The 16,831-nt window shown below is 36.9% G+C and overlaps 1 protein-coding gene and 1 pseudogene across 4 annotated transcripts in view; one reads left to right on the top strand and one right to left on the bottom strand.

The window, feature by feature from the left end:
• Positions 1–16,831, top strand: part of Tmem117 (transmembrane protein 117) — a 517,186-nt gene that overhangs the window by 411,684 nt on the left and 88,671 nt on the right. The window lies entirely within an intron of this gene.
• Positions 4,942–5,913, bottom strand: LOC105944783 (annotated as a pseudogene).

Consider the following 16,831-nt stretch of genomic DNA (forward strand, 5'->3'; position numbering starts at 1 on the left):
ACTAGTACAATCATTTTGTAAAGCTACACAGAAATAGCCCTATAACATGCCTTCAAACTTGGATTTTTCTGATGATGTGCTATTTTGTGTGGTTGGTGCCTGGTATTACCTTACAGACCCTCTCTCCCCTCTTACTATGGAGCCTGCTGGTTTCTGTAATGGTTGTCACTTGTTGTCTTACCATTCATACATGATTTTAAAAGTGCAATGTTGAATATTTGCACATTCTGTAGTTATGTCAGACACACACCTCCTCAGGGGTAGTTTCCAATCTCATAGTGTGGTTGTACTTTAGATGAGATTATAATATACATGAGACTAAAAGTGAGCCCTAATGGCATACATTCATGTAAATATCTTCTCACAGGTTGAAAGGCTCTATACTTTAATGAGCAGTTTCAACAGTATTAAATCTTTCTTAATGACTCATCTCTGAAAATTTAAAGATACATTAATAAAGCTAAGAACCAAGATATGAAAGAAATTTTGTGGGCAGTGAGAAATGGAAGGAGTACAATAAGCCTTCTAGAATCTAGAGCATTTATTTTAAATTCTTGGCAAAAAATTTTAAAAGAACTATTTTCAGGTAGAAAACTCCAGCAAATCAGAGTCTTGGGAGTTAGAATAGGAAGAACATTGAGGATTATTTTCTTTCATTCTGACTTTTACGCCTGAAGTCTTATGAAGTCCTAGAACTTGTCTGAGGTCACAAAGTCAATCTAGGGTAGGACCCTGTCTTGACCTAGATCTTCAACTCCCCATCCATTATCCCAGTGGATAATTTCTAAGTCTAGAGTTTGACATGAAGAGCAGCCTTCGGGAATGTTGATCATTCCAGTATCAATAACTAGTCTCTCCAAACATGAGTTCAGTACCAGCCGACTATAATAAGGACCCTTCACAATGTAAGTGATGAGGAAGTTACTACAAAAGGAGAACTATGCAGTGGCAACCCACTACAGGTAAGACTGGGTGATTGAAAGGAAAACTGAAGGCCAGCATTACCAAGTGATTACTCTAGGCTGGACCCTGCCCCTCATGCTCAGTTGTCCTTCATTTAATAATGTAAAAGACCCTTTTGTGAATGATTATTACGTACAATTTTACAAATAAGAATACTCCAAAGCATACAGATAGGATCTGGAATCTGCAAAGTTTGGATCTCAAAAACAGTTTTTATGACTCTAAAACCCACACATTGTTCATCCCTGTTGTACTGGGTGATAGGAAGCTTAGTGCATGAATGATGGGCACATTCTTGTAACAGACTAAAGCTAGGGTTATATGAGCTTACTGGTTATATGAGCTTGATTAAGTCCTTGTGATTTTAGAAATTTCTTTTCTCATGTAAAGTATTACAATCATTTTCCTGACCCATGATGCAGGATTTTTTATTATGGTCATCACATTTTTGCATAATAAAATTACATAACATTGATAGTAGAAAATTAATTTAGCTAGAAAATACTTCCAAGTGAGCCTTTGAATTACAATTGATCTTTCACGTTTCTTTCGTTTTTCACTAAATAAAAGTATAATGCAAGGATATACTGAAGTTGGATTCTGAAACCATGTACTACACCCACAACCTGCAAAGGCCATTATAGTAGTGGTGACTTTGACCACTACCTGGTCCTAGAACACCAGATGCCTTATGAATATGTAGGTTTCTGGTTGGTATGTCTCCAGAAGTTTCTTATTTAGTGGTTGCATTCATGGAAATCTATTCATTTACATCATTGCTGATGTTTCTTGCCCATATTCTCCTGTGCTGGAATCATCTAGTTGCTACCTAAAAATGAGGGCTTGGGCTCTTCCTCTTACAGAGAGAAGATAGTGAGATCAGAGTCAGTCCCTAGGGAATTCATTTTTCAGACTATGTACTTTTAACTATCCCAATTACAATTTATTTGAAACTTGCTGTTCTCAGACATCCCTGGTAATACATAAATGCTTACTGTTAACTTAGATGGATGTTCATAACATAATTGCAAAATATCCTAAACTCTCACATGGTATTCAGAATTCATTGTACATGATGGCACTTGGGAGTTTTTTTTTTTTTATTAGAAGTTTACATTTATTCTCTAAACCTGCATCATTCCTGTGGTACATATTGTGGAAGAAATAAAATAAAATATGTACTAGCATTTCTTTTCTATAATTTTAGATGAAAATCCATTCTATAAATATTCTTTTGCTAGAATGATATTTATCACATAGATTCTTACTATTTACTTAATCTTTGCTTCACTTAATTGGATTTTATTTCTTTGGCAAGTTGACTAAAAAGTACAGGAATAGCATAAAACCAAAGGTATATATTTCTGTTTTTCCTTTGGTTCTTCAAGGGAGGCAAAGGCTCTTAGTTTTAAATTTTATTTATTTATTTATTTGTAAGAAGAGAGAGAATGAATGAATAAATGAATGACTGACATAATGGGTGAACCAGGGCCTCTAGCCATTACAACAAACTCTAGATACATGCACCACTTTGTGCATCTGGCTTTATATGGGTATTGGGGAATCAAGCCCTGGTTGTTGGGCTTTGCAAACAAGTGCCTTAACTGCTGAGCCATCTCTCCACTGTAGGTTTCAATAGATTAGGTAATGGACATGGAAGATAACAGAAAATGTCTTGATGGTATTCCTATATATGAAGGGGGACTTTAGAGAGCCAAGAATTTAAGTTGTGGGAAAGGAAAACAAAAGAAATGACAGCTACATCAGCTGACAGGTCTTCATTTTCCATATCATGCCTTGCTTCTCATCCTCCTCTCCAGAGTCCAGATGGGCTTCTAAGCAAGAGATGGGGTAGAAGTACAGAAGGACATGGGGGCCAAAGCACATTCAAATTACACAAACCTGAAAGTCAGTGGGTCCTGAACTAATGAGTGAGCATACATATATGATCTGTAAGTACAATTTATCTTATGACTGTCTCTTAATTCTCAAGGTTTAATGAAATTATCTCTTTCTCTCTCCTTCCTTCTCCAGCTCTCAAAACCAAATTGTTTCTTTCTTTTCAGTCTGTTTGTCAAATATCCTTTTGTAAAACTATCCTTCCAAGTTCTTCAGTGGCTCCCTTTTCTTCTTGCCCCCAGTGTGTGTGTGTGTGTGTGTGTGTGTGTGTGTGTGTGTGTGTGTGTGTACGCGCGCACGCACACGCACGTGCACATGAGGGCACCAGAGGTTTGATGTCAAGTGTTTTATTTTGTCATTCTCCACTTCATTTGTTGAAATAGGGCCTATCACCCAGGGTTCACCACTTTGTCTTATGTAGTTGCCCGCTTGCTTTTGAGATCCCCTATCTCTACATATTGAGAACTAGGATTGTAGGCATGGGGGCATACCTTCCTGGAATTATGTGGGTACTGGGGATCTGAACTGTGGCCCTAATGTTTGCACAGTGTTCACTGTACCTACTAAGCTACCTCCCAGCCCTCTGTCCAGTTATTTTTCTAAGGCATTTCTACTGGTGTGAACTTAAGGTCTGAGTGTAGGCTGGCCTTTCTCAAATCTGGATGCTTCTGCTGAATTTGAGAGATAGATATCTGACTGCCAACCACAGATATTCACCTACATGTTTCATCTGTATTTCCTTGTTATCACATGTAAAATGGCCCTATTGGGCTGAAGAGATAGCTCAGCAGTTAAGACACTTGCCTGCAAAATCTAACAACCTGGTTTTGATTCCCAAGTACCCAGTACAGCCAGATGCACAAAGTAGTACATGCATCTGGAGTTCATTTGCAGCAACTGGAGGGTGTGGTTTTTACCCATTCTCTCTGTCTGCCTCTCTTCTCTCTATCTCTTTCTGCCTGCAAATAAGCAAAGATGTTAAAATGACCCTGTAATCAAATCCTCCAGCTGTTATTCACCCAGAGACTCAAGCCAAATAAAATCTCAAAATGATCGAAGATTCCATTATATTAATTTATCTTCCATTCAACTGTCATGTCTATACATTATTTTTGTTAAAGGATAACTTGTATCTTTGTCTCTTGGACCCTTGTAACCTTCATGTTTGTACATTGTTCTTGCTAAAGATAACTTGAATCATTCTAATACTCATGTAATCTATGCCTTAGTACAGGTTATTATCAAGCTTCATTCATATTAGTAAAATATTTTTCTTCTTTTTGTCTTGCCCTATTTCTCCAAAGTAATCTTTTAAACATAAAAAATTGATTCCCAGAATTATTCAATTAGAACTTCCTTTGTATCATAAGACTTCTCACTGAGCTCATGATTCACTGCTCATCTTCATAGCCATCACCTTCTTGCCCCTAACTGACTCCTTACACTCCACAGTACATCGCTTCTGAAATGCCTTGTTATCCTGTGGCAATGTGATACCTTTTCTATGGTGCAGACTTTGACAAGCAACCCAGTGTCCTCTCCTCCTGTGTGCTTGGTTGAAGGTTGGCAGCCTCTGGGAGGATTTATCTACTCCTTTCAGATACACTATGGTGCTCCTTTCCTTAAATGTCATAGCTTCTTTAGATATTAAATTTATAATTGTTGCATTGAATTTGTTTGCATGTCTGAGAAGTAAATACATACAGTAACTGTCTTACTAAAATGGTATGAGACTTACATAAAAGAATTTGTCAAATACAAAGAGTATTGTGCAATTTCTTGTTAAACTTAGATCAGTATTAAAACCATTACTAGGCAGGTCACTGGAACCTAATGCTTTCATTTAAAAAAATTTTTTTCACTTAAGGACGCATTTATTTGAGGTTTAACAAGGAATCATACAAATAACATTTCTATAAACACAAACCACATTGAGTCATAACACAGATAGCAAAGGACAAAGTAAAAACAAAGAAACTAATTGGTGGCCATATACAGTTGGATACATCTGTGTCTTTGTACACTAGAAAATCTTTTACAAAATAGTCACCGATCAACAGAAGATCAAGCAATCTTCAGTGTTGTCCTGTAAGATGGTTTCTTTACATCTCCTGCTTTCTCTACTGTCCTCCTTCAGTATGGCTGGTAATTATTTTGGTGATTGCCACTCCCTTGAGATGCTTTGCCATTAAGTGCTCTGTTGACCACTGTAGTCTGCCTATCCCTGTCCATATCCATAGTTCCCATAGTTATACCCAGTATAATCATATCCGCCATAGCCACTATAGTTTTGATTACCACCGCAGGTACTATTATAATTTCCATATCATAATAGTTATTAAATCCTTGGTTCCAGTTTTGGCCCTGACCTCGTCCGTGACCCCTGGTGTCACCTTGTCCACCAGCGGCAACACATCTTCCTCCTTTCTGTTGTTGCTATTGCTGTCTGTATTCCTCTTTGGGTGGTGTAACTTTAATTTCACACTTCCCAGAACCAATTTGATGGTATCTGCTTTGTAACAATTTCTTTACTGGTTTTTCATCTGTGTATGTGATAAAACAGAATCCTCCCCTTTCATTTGTTTTTGTATGCATTGGAAGTTCGATATTTTCAATCTCTCCAAAGGCTCCAAAATACTCTTTAATTTACTCTTCAGAAGTATCTGGGCTCAATCCACCCACAAAAACCTTTTAAGAGGGTTCTTTTCCTTTCAAGGCTTTGGCCCTTTTCAGGGCTATCAATTTGCCATCCAGTTTGTGTTCTTTGAGTTCCAAAACCTTATCAACAGTAGTAGCATCTTTGAAGAGCACAAACCCAAATCCTCTTGATTGTCCATTGACTGGATCTGTCTTAATAGTACAGTCTACAACTTCCCCAAATCGAGGCAAATATTCAGTCAGATCTTTCTTGCTTGTATCCCAGCTCAAGCCTCCAATAAACATTTTACCATCATCCTGCTGCTGGTTCTTGCTCGTGTTGATCTTGGATCCCTCTGTAAATTCCTCTATGTTGCTGTACTCGTTCATGTCCTCCATGATGGCGGAGCTGTTGGCAGAGGGATGCTGGCGGGCAGTCCGGGTCCCGGTGGGGCGGTGGCAGCAGCAGAGCATTGTATCAGTACTCTCATTTTAAATGCAAGATTTTAGAATGCTGCTAACTAGGAAAAAGTGCATATTTTTATTTACCTTTTTAGGCTTGAAATTAAAGCATTTCAGAGGATTACTTTGCATAAATTTTCTAAACGAGAATCCTATTTGGATTGATTGGACATGGAAAGGTTGGCCACTACAGGGCCCATTTATGTTCCTGTTGACATTTGGGCAATTTATGTGTTAAATGTGATATTGAGAGGTTCTAGAAGTGTTCATGATCTGACTCATTGTTCTGCACATGTCACAGCAGAGCCATCACACACTCAGAGTGGGATCTTAACTGTGCCTGTGCCTACAGTTTTGTGACTAGTATTCATTCATGCAAACCTTTTATTGCTGTTATCTACCATATGACTCAGCAAAGCTTGACATATGGATAGGAAGGGTAGAAACTCGACTGATACTGCTGCTCCTGATGCTGTGAAACACACTGGGAAATTTAGACTATATAGGCATCCCAAAGACATTTTGAACATAACTGACTCTGCTACATTTTTTCTTAAGTACCAGAGGGAGAAAATAAGTAAGAACCAGTGACCCCCATCAGAGGGGCTTCCTCAAGAAAGGAATGATTGAAGTTATTAAAAATTGCAAACACTTTCACAATAGGAGTAAAAGCTTCTATTACGATGAGTGTGTAGCTATGCTAAGTGTAGTAAAGCGTTCACAGGTCATAAGTCTTACATTTAGACATAATTTATAATGCCTTAGTAATTTACAAAAGAAATAACCATCTGCATTCAGGGACAAATTACTTAATGACTACAGGAGTTTATGTTGTATATTTTGATTTGGAATTACTCAAGGTTTTAAACTTAGTGGTAAATGCATTTTGTAATGAATTTATAACATTTTTGGTAATAAAATTCAAAATGGCTTATTTGTTGAGGAGAAGAAAGTTTATAGGCTATAATCATGAAGATAGTATAATATAAGACAAGGCATCTAATTAAGCACAACATCTTTAAGTGGAAAGTCTCTAGCTACAACAACACCAGGGTCTCCAGCCACTGCAAACTAACTCCGGACACATGTGTCACCCTGTGCATCTGGATTATATAGGTCCTGGGGAATTGAATCTGGATCCTTTAGCTTTTCTCACAAGTACCTTAACCGTTAAGCCATCTCTTCAGCCCTAAACATCTTTTTATTGACAATTTCCATACATGTGCATAGTGTATTGTTATCATAAACTCTTCTAGTTAACTTCTCTTATTCCCCTCCCTTCCACAGAACCCCTTTTATACAGATAATATATATAAAACCCCTTACATATAACCCTGTGTAATCCCTTATATAGCTGGCCATTCTCAGTCTTGTTTTGTTTTCTTTCCTCACCTTCACCATCCATGGCGAAAAGTAATATAAGATCATTGTGAAGTTAGAATGAAATGACTAGAGGACAGCACCTGAGAGCAGTTCTTCCCATACTGTGGCTCTTACATTCTTTCCACCTCCTCTTCACAATGTTCTCTGAGTCTTGGAAGGCATGGTAGAGATGCTGCACTTAGCTCAGTGCACTCAACAATCATTTATTTTTAATACTTTGACAAGTGAGCTTTGAAGTTCCTCAGTCATCACTGCCAATTGTAAAAAGAAGATTTCCTGTTCAAAACTGAGAGCAGGGCTGGAGAGATGGCTTAAAGGTTAAGCGCTTGCCTATGAAGCCTAAGGACCGGTTCGAGGCTCGATTCCCCAGGACCCACATTAGCCAGATGCACAAGGGGGTGCACGTGTCTGGAGTTCGTTTGCAGTAGCTAGAAGCCCTGGCACACCCATTTCTCTCTCTCTCTCTCTCTCTCTCTTTCTCTCTCTCTCTCTCTGTCACTCTTAAATAAGTAAAAATGAACAAAAAATATTAAAAAAAAAAAGTGAGAGCAGCACTAACTATATAATCAGAGATTGAACAGTATGTCATGCTAGTTGGATATCTGTTCAAATCCCAGAGAATTTCTCCTAGAATGCAGAGGGTTTATGGCCACTGTTACCACATGTATTCCTGTCCCCCAATCTTCTGCATTGTTCTCTGAGCCTAGGATGAGTCAGTATAGATTTCTCATTTAACAGTGAACATTCAACAGTCAGTAATTCTCATCACTTTGATGAGTTTTGAGTCTCCTCCAGAGTCACCACCATCTGCAAAGAGTAGCTTCTTTAATCAAAGGTGAGAAAGGTATTAATCCATGAGCAAGGGCATATATATTTGGAGGACAATTTCACGGGCACACAACCTATCTATTTAGCCAAACAGCAATAGTAGCTTCACTCTTAAGGGCTATGACTCCTGACTACAGACTTTTGAGTAGGTTTTTGGTACCAGGCATCAATTTCCTTCAATGGATTAGGCCTCAAATTCAATCAGAGAGCAGCTGGTTCCTCTCATAACAGTTATGTCAATATTACACCAATAAATATATCCTGTCTGGATGATTGGTTGTAAAATTTGTCTAGTAAATTCATTTGGACATTTCTTCAGTAAAATAATTGAGGGGATATTTTTGGTGTTCAACATTTCAAGTTTCAATACATTATGACTATTCATCCCTTTGAAATGAATAGCTGCCAAATGTTTTCATTTTTTCCCATTGTATAGGTTATTTCTTCAGTCTAGTAATTATTTACTTCACTGTACAGATACTGTTTTATGTGATGTCATCCAATTTGTCAATTTTTTGTATTATTTCACAAGTGAATGGAGAACGTTTTAGAAAGCTCTTCCCTATACTTGTATCTTAGTGTTTTTCTTTCTTTTTATCCGGCAATTACAAAGTTTCATGCATTACATTAAAGACTTTAATCTATTTCAAATTAATTTCTGTTATTTAATGCACTAAGTTGATTGAAATTTATTATAGCAACACTAGGAAATCAGTACACTTAGTTTTCTCCATGTTTTCACCAAGAGAAGGTATTATTCTTTTAAATGTCTCACTGCTCCTGAGGTCAAAAATATCTTAATGCTGTTTAACTTTTATTATTAAATTGAGCTTATTTCTTTCTATAGATAGACATTAATAGTGCTGATAGATACTAATATTGTCTTATGAACTTCCAGCTCATGGGAAGATTCTTTTTTTTTTTTTTTTTTTTAGTTTTCTATTCTGCAAGTACAGGCAGTTTGGTATCATTATTAGGCTCATCCGTGAACTACCCCCTCCCCATTCGCCCCTCCTTGTTGAGGTATATGGGTCGTGCATTGTGCAGTTAGCCCACAGTTATGGGTAAGATAAATGTCTCTGCATATCATGACCCAACATGTGGCTCTGACATTCTTTCCGCCCCCTCTTCTGCAAAATTTCCCTGAGCCACGTTGGGTTCATTTTTGGTCTGCTTCAGTGATGAGGTGTTGGGGGCCTCTGGGGCTCTGGCTCTCTGATTTGGTAGGCATTGATTTTTCTCTGTGTTGGTCTCCTTCCCCCTTGTGCTGGTATCCAGTTCATCAAGGAAACAGCACCCTTGCTTGTTTCACCAATTTTCCTTAGTTTCAGCCAGGGCCCTTTGGAGGTATGATGGGATGTCTCTCTCCTAAGGATCTGCATCTATCTGAAAAAAAGAAGCAGATTCTCCAACAGAAATTAAGTTAGTACCAGGACAAATGAGATAGCCCTTACTTTTTTTTTATCGAGAGTTTAATAGGTGTAGACCCTCTTGTAGCCCATGGTTGATGGTAGCTTGATATTGGAGAGTGGTCTTATTTTTGGATATGGTTCTGACTTGTTTCCCAGCTCCAGCTATGGGTCTCGTACCACTGAGGGGATCAGTTAGCTGAATCAAGAGCAGTTGGTTCCCCACCATGGGTGTGTGCCACTATTGTACTTGGGTGGGCATCACACCAGGTTATTTGCTGCTAAGTAGGTTGGACCATGAGTTGCTTGGACTGATATTGGTCGTTTCCCCCAGTCGCCCATGTAGCACCTTCTGGCACTAGACACACTGACTGTCTGGGGACTGACTCTCTCCTGGCTTCCAGCCATGTCATTTCATTTTATGTGTCAGCTGCATATTGTGTCTTCAGCAATAGGGTCTTACCACTAACCTTTGGTGGGTTATCAAGTACTCTGACAGAAATCTGTCATTCTTTTAGGAAACCTTGTAAGTTTTTCTGATCAAAAGCTCATTGTGGGTGATAGCCCTATGCTGGTACTGGGAGTTACAGGTCAGTGTCCCCTAAGAAAATGAGGAAAAAAGGTAACTAATATATAGGATTTAGAGAGGAGAGAGAGAGAGAGAGAGGGAGAGGGAGGGAGGGAAGATGTAGAGGATTTAGGTTAGACTTGATCCTACCCTCTCCAGTGTCTTGTGGTTCAGGTGTTTCCTGTAAGGGCCTGGTGAAGGTTCAGCCATTTTGTCTGCCTTTTAGGAAGTAGAATTTTATGGTACCATTGCCGTTTGGGTCTAGATTAGTGTTTCCCACCCCTTTGATGCCCTCCCTCCCTATTATACTATTCAAGTTTTAATTATTTTCTCATGCATTTGTCTGACTAACGTCATATTTCCTGTCCCCATAAGGCAACAGATTAATACAGAGCTTACTAAGTTTCTATCTCCAGGTCAAAACTTAGTGAGCACTCAGTGACAGAATGTTAATCATATATTGTTTCTTGATTTTTGTTTTTACTTAATTTGAAAAAAAATACTTAACTTTTAAATTTTTCTTGGTCTTTGAACTTTATTATAATGATATTCTTTAAACAATGTGACTTCAAATGCTACCAGATCAAGCCTGGAGTGGTGTCCTATACCTGTAATCACAGCACTCTGGAGATAGGTGTAGGGAGTAATAAGAGGACAGCCTGGGCTCATGATACCCTCACACAAAACAAAAGCAGACAAACACTGCAAGATCACATGGAGCTGCTGTTAAGACATTCAGAGCTAACTCTTCTTGTGAAGGTTGTGCCCCCACCGCACGGGTTTGTGTTAGCTTTAGTTCAGCTTCATCTTTGCTTCCTGTTGACATATTCTAAAAATTCCTTTCTGTACTATGAGAGGATCCTATGTGCTTTCTTGTTGTGTGTCTTCTATATTAAACTATTATTTGATAAACTGAGATTACTTACTTTGCTCAGCTTGATATTACTATAATACCTCCCAGCTTGTAGTCCTGCACTATTCTTTCAGTTTGCAGCTGAAGTCAGTGTTACATCTGTATTTATACATAAGGCATGTATTTTATTTTTCTTCCTATTTTTATCGTGTGAATGATAAAATGTTTGAAGTTTTTTGATAACCATTTAAATGCATGGGAACTCTTTGTAAGAGAGACTACCTTTTTCCTGCCTCAATGTGTGCTCTTTCTTTGTCATATTTTGATATTTTTTGAATGATAATTAGAGAGAGAAAAATAAATATTTCATTTCAAACTGTTGAGGACAAACACCACCTCATTTTTTAAAAAAATAGAGTTTTACATTCTAACTATTTCTGCAAGAAAAGAGGGTGAGTCATAACATAGGATGTCCACAGAAGATATTGGCAGTACAGCTTCTTGTGGTCTATAATTTCATTAAATTTCTCTTTTCCTATGATGTTATTATCATAAGTTTCACTCTCATCATTGTCATCATTAAGCCCTGTGCTCTAACATATTAAGGAAGTTTAGATCTTACTAAATTGAGCATATTTCAGTCCTTTCTAGTGTCACTTGGGCTGTATTAATAAAAGTGTCAGGAATAGAAAGTTGTTGCCTCGTTTTACTTTGTCACAGTGAGAAATTTTCAGGAAAATTCCACTCAGTTGAAGACAGTTCATTAAAAATGCATTTACCTTTCAAATTATAAAAGAATTACAGATCTTGGGGCTGAGGAGATGGCTCACCAGTTAAAAATCTTGCCTCCATCCATGACCTCATAGTGGCTGACATTACCTACAAAGGCCATCATAAGAAGAGGAAAAGATCATGACATCAAAATAAAAGAGAGACTGATTGAGTTGGGGAGGGGATATGATGGAGAATAGAATTTCAAAGGGGAAAGTGGGGGGAGGGAAGGTATTACCATGAGATATTTTTTATAATCATAGAAAATGTTAATAAAAATTAAGACAAAATTGAAAAATATCTTGCCTGCAAAGCCTAATGACATAGGTTTGATTCCTCAATACCCATATAAAGCCATATGTACAAAGTGGCGCATGTGTCTGGAGTTCACTTGCAGTGGCTACAGGCCCTGTTGTACCCAGTCTCTCTCTGTCTCTCTGTGCTTGCAAACAAACAAACAAACAAACAAATAAATAAATATTTAAAAATAATTATAGATCTTTGAAAAATTGGCAAGTATATACTAAAAAAATAAGTAATAAATATATGTATCATATAATCTTCTAAGTAGTTATTTTATCAATTCTAGTCATCAGTTTTATGTACATATTTGCATAGGTAGTTTTTATAAGACAGAGCTATTCTGTACCTGATTCCTTTGTAATTTACTCTTTCACTTTTCAATATAATATAAAAATTTATTCTATCATTAGGTATTTTTCCTCTTTGAACACAGTCATAATTGTTAACTATGTATTCACATTCTGTTGCTATGTGTTATGTTGCCACAAACACAACACAGAGTACTTTTCTTGAGATAATTCTTTAAACTGCTGGGTTAAAAGTATTAAATGCTAAGCCAACTTTTTCTCTAGAGCTCATTTTGTTTATCATTCCATGATAGGTATAAAAAGGTAGATAGTAGTGTTTTGATAGTACTTTCTAATTTGAGTCACAAAATAATATTTGATAAAAATTTCTTAAATTATAAATGTCCATAATCCAAAGTTCAACAACTCTTTCAAAGTTTGGATATTTTTGAGCTTTAGCCATGTTATACAGAACCAATATTATATAGCTAGTAATCTGAAAGCCCTGAAGTAACTATCAATTAGCAAGTAAACTCTTTCGTGCTTCAACAATAAAAGCTATTCATAGCTACACTAACTGGGCCAAGCCCACTATCACCAACTTTGCTGTCAAATTATCTGTCAGTTTATGTTTGTAGCTGAATGAATGATGAAAACCCTCAGTTTCCAGAGCCTCTATCTCACCATTGAAGATGGCACTAGAAGATATACAGTAGTGAATGCATTTATTTATGAGGTCCAGTGGCCATTCATATTTATTCTTTTGTGAGTTGATTGTTTATAGCCTTTGTGGTTTCTTATTAGAATAGGTTAATAATTTTTTTCTTTACATATTATAGATAATTACTCCTTTCCCTGTTATGTATGCTTAAAAGTTTCTTTCAAGTTTATTTGTTAAGATTACTTACAAAAGCTTTTCCTTGATAATTGTATTGCCCAAAGTTACCTAGCTCTCCTTGTCTCTGTCATGTGATGTGCCCTAGGACTGTACATTCATGTCTAAACCAGATTTTAAAATACTGACCACATAAGACTTCCTATAAAAAGTCCACGTAGAATTTTAGAATCTGAATCTTAGCCCAAATATGATTCCGATGAAGGTGATCAGAGATCTATATTTTGGTTTATGACAAGGTATATTTTCAATATGTAATTGCTTCCTATTTAGGTCTGGTTGAATGTATTAATCTTTTTCTATGTGGACAATGTGTTAGAAAATAGACATTGAAAAGCCAGAGAATTTATCCAGAAGCCAACAGCTCGGATGCTGAGAAACTCAGAAAGAGTGACATTAGAGCAACAATAGAGGACATGGGACTTTTTATCTGAAATTATTGACTTTAAGAAGGAACATGCTGGCTCTCTTCATATATTTGAAAGGAAAAATATGGCTATTCTAGAAGTCTGTACTGAGAACAATGTGCTGAAAATCAAGATATCAAATTCACCTTTCATGGTGAGCCCTCCTTTATAAAATGGCTCTGCTTCTGACACTGTGACTTTAGACATCTTCATGAGGATATATAGTGTTGGTTCCTCAGACTGCCTCTTCAGTTAAGTGCTGCTCATCCGGGGTGGTGCCCAAATGAAAGTTACCTCAGAAATTCAACTCACACATCTTTCATTGTTCTCAGATTTTATAGTTTTCCAAGCTATCCAACCTGGTCCAGTTCCTTCCCTGTAGCCTGAGCTATTTGTTACACTTTCTAGTTAGGACAGAGCATATGGCCATCAGTCTCTCTTATGATTCTCTCTCAAATTCACCAACTACTCAGAAGATAATTTCCTGAAAACCCAGAGATACATGCATATATGCTAACACATGTTCATATGTATTTAATATTTATTAACTATAGTCTACTGTGGCTGCAAGGACAAATAAAATATGTATTCTTTGTTCAAAAACTTTTAATATCTCAAAAAAGAAAAAATTAATGGAAATATAGTAGGGAAAATAAGTACTAAGAAATTGTAAAGGATTGTAACCACATATTAAATATTTTAGCAGCTATTGAAATCTGAGTGCATTTATATTACATTTAGACATAAAACTATCCTCAATAACAGAGTGCTTAGGTGGATAAATAAAAGGAAAGAATTAAACTTTTCTGCTTTGGATAGAGGAATAACTGGGTCATGTTCTGAATCCAAATACATCATTTTACCAAGATGACTAAGTGAAAAATGTTTCTCCTTCCATGGAAAATTTGATTGGTGTTAAACAGTATGTTAACTGAAAGACACGTGCATTTTTCCTTGCTTAGGAATACTTATTATGTTCAAGAAAGAGCCTACATGCTTTTGCATAACAAAAGGGAATGTGCATAGTTAATCACTGAAAGTTTTGAGCATGTTATGTATTGTAGCATCTTTTATATTTATATTTCATTGTGGTCATTAATGGATAATTTTCCTTTCTGCTGTATATAAAAAGACATTTTTTTCCTTATTGTCACAGAGCAATTTGAAGTGGGTATTGTAAGTTTTCTAGGAGCAAATTTTCAATATCTGTGATTCATATAGCTAAAGCTCACAGTCCTGCCAAGGTCAGAAGCCCAGTATTTTCATTCCATTTTTCCCCATTTACAGAGCTGGCTAGTGAGATGTCATGGAATGCTCATTAAGGAAAATGCGTCCTGCCACATTACACACAGAAGGCTAAATGGCCAGCCCAGGCCTGCACCTCTGTGACAGATTACAAATGTGTTTTCCTTAGTGGAACAGTGAGTCAGTTAAGTAATTTTAAAACAAGTCTTGTCATCCAAATGCAGTTTGACTGCTCTCTATAGTTGATCCAAAGCCTTAGCTTTTTCTTAAGGTGATTAATAACTCTTTTATTCTTTCGCTATTGAGCTATTTGAGAGTTGATATTAATTACATTAGTTATAGCTGATTTCTTTTGGAAGTCCAAAAGCAACGCATAACCCAACAGACCATGAAATCCTTGAAAGCATGAGTCCCATATTTCACTTAGTAGTGCCACTACCTAGCCACTGTGCCCTAGCAGAAAAGACCACAGATATGTGCTGGTCCAAACTAGGTTGACTTCAGTTGCCATTAGTGCGAAAATCTAACAAGGTTTTCAGCACTATTAGCATTCTTGGTTCTATTTAAGTTTGGAAGCTTTATGGAAAGAGTGTATTTTATTCTGCTAGTAAGTAAATAACTTAATGAGAAAGCTAGTAGCTCTTACAGTTTATCCATTTGGCTACTTTGCCTAATGGCTGTTACAGACCAACTACATTGGTGCATTCTAGGTAGAAGAAGTAAATGTTACCATCAGTCTTATAACTGAAACATATCTGTGGTCAAAATTAAGACCTGTTTCGCCCAGTTTTCAGATTATTTTTCTATTTTACCTCCCGTGGACTCCTATAACACAAAGATATTATTGAGAGAGTTGAGAGACTACTGAGAATCTTATGTAATGAGGTAAAGTGAATATCAGAAACCATTATAAAAATTAGATTATAGGTCTGGAGAGATGGCTTAGTAGTTAAGCACTTGCCTTTGAAGCCTAAGGGCCCCGGTTTGAGGCTCGACTCCCCAGGACCCATGTTAGCCAGATGCACAAGGGGGTGCACATATCTGGAATTCGTTTGCAGTGGCTGGAGGCCCTGGTACGCCCATTCTCTCTCCCTCTCTCTTTCTACCTCTTTCTCTGTCTGTCGCTCTGAAATAAATAAATTTTTTAAAAAACTTAAAAATAATAGATTATATAGGATAATAGTTTCATGTTACATAAATGACACTTTTTTCAATGACTCTTGAAATTAGGGAATATGCTTAAGAAATTTAGAGGCATGACATGATACCAGCAGTAAGAAAATGTATTTTCCAGAATACTTGCTTCTAGAGAAGCCACAGTAACTGTGGAGGGGGTAAGCAGAGGCCAGAAAAGATACAAGGACACTTTAATTGGAATGCCTTCCATTTTAATGAAAATTCCTGTAAATTGCTCAAAATCTTAAGAGGGAAACATTTTGAACAACAGAACTCTATAACAGTGACAAAATATAATGTGATACTACATAGGAAAAAGTATACAGATTCTGAAATGTCCAAGTACAAATAGAGAATAGAGGCTTAGAGATACATAAAATATTAGTCCATAGGAACCAATAACATACCATGTGACAGCTTCCAATAAAATAGACTTTAAAAACCTTTTTGAGAACCTGGGCTCTATAAGTGGAAATATGGAATTGAAAACATTAGAGATGGTGATTCAGCTCTAGTCTGAGCTGGTCAACTCTGCTCATCAGAACTGTGTTCACAAAGAACATGTGCAACTGAAACATTTCTAAGAGAAATTGGCCTTGGTAGTTAAGGATGTAATACAATTTGGAAAAGAAAAATCTCAAGAGCAATGAGATAATTCATTTTTTGGTGGTACTGAAATTAAATATATTGCCCCATGCTTATTGCACAATTACTTGACCACTGTGTCACATCCTCTAGTCCTCAA

Source organism: Jaculus jaculus, chromosome 6 (genome assembly GCF_020740685.1).
Source record: "Jaculus jaculus isolate mJacJac1 chromosome 6, mJacJac1.mat.Y.cur, whole genome shotgun sequence".
Lineage (NCBI taxonomy): Eukaryota > Metazoa > Chordata > Mammalia > Rodentia > Dipodidae > Jaculus > Jaculus jaculus.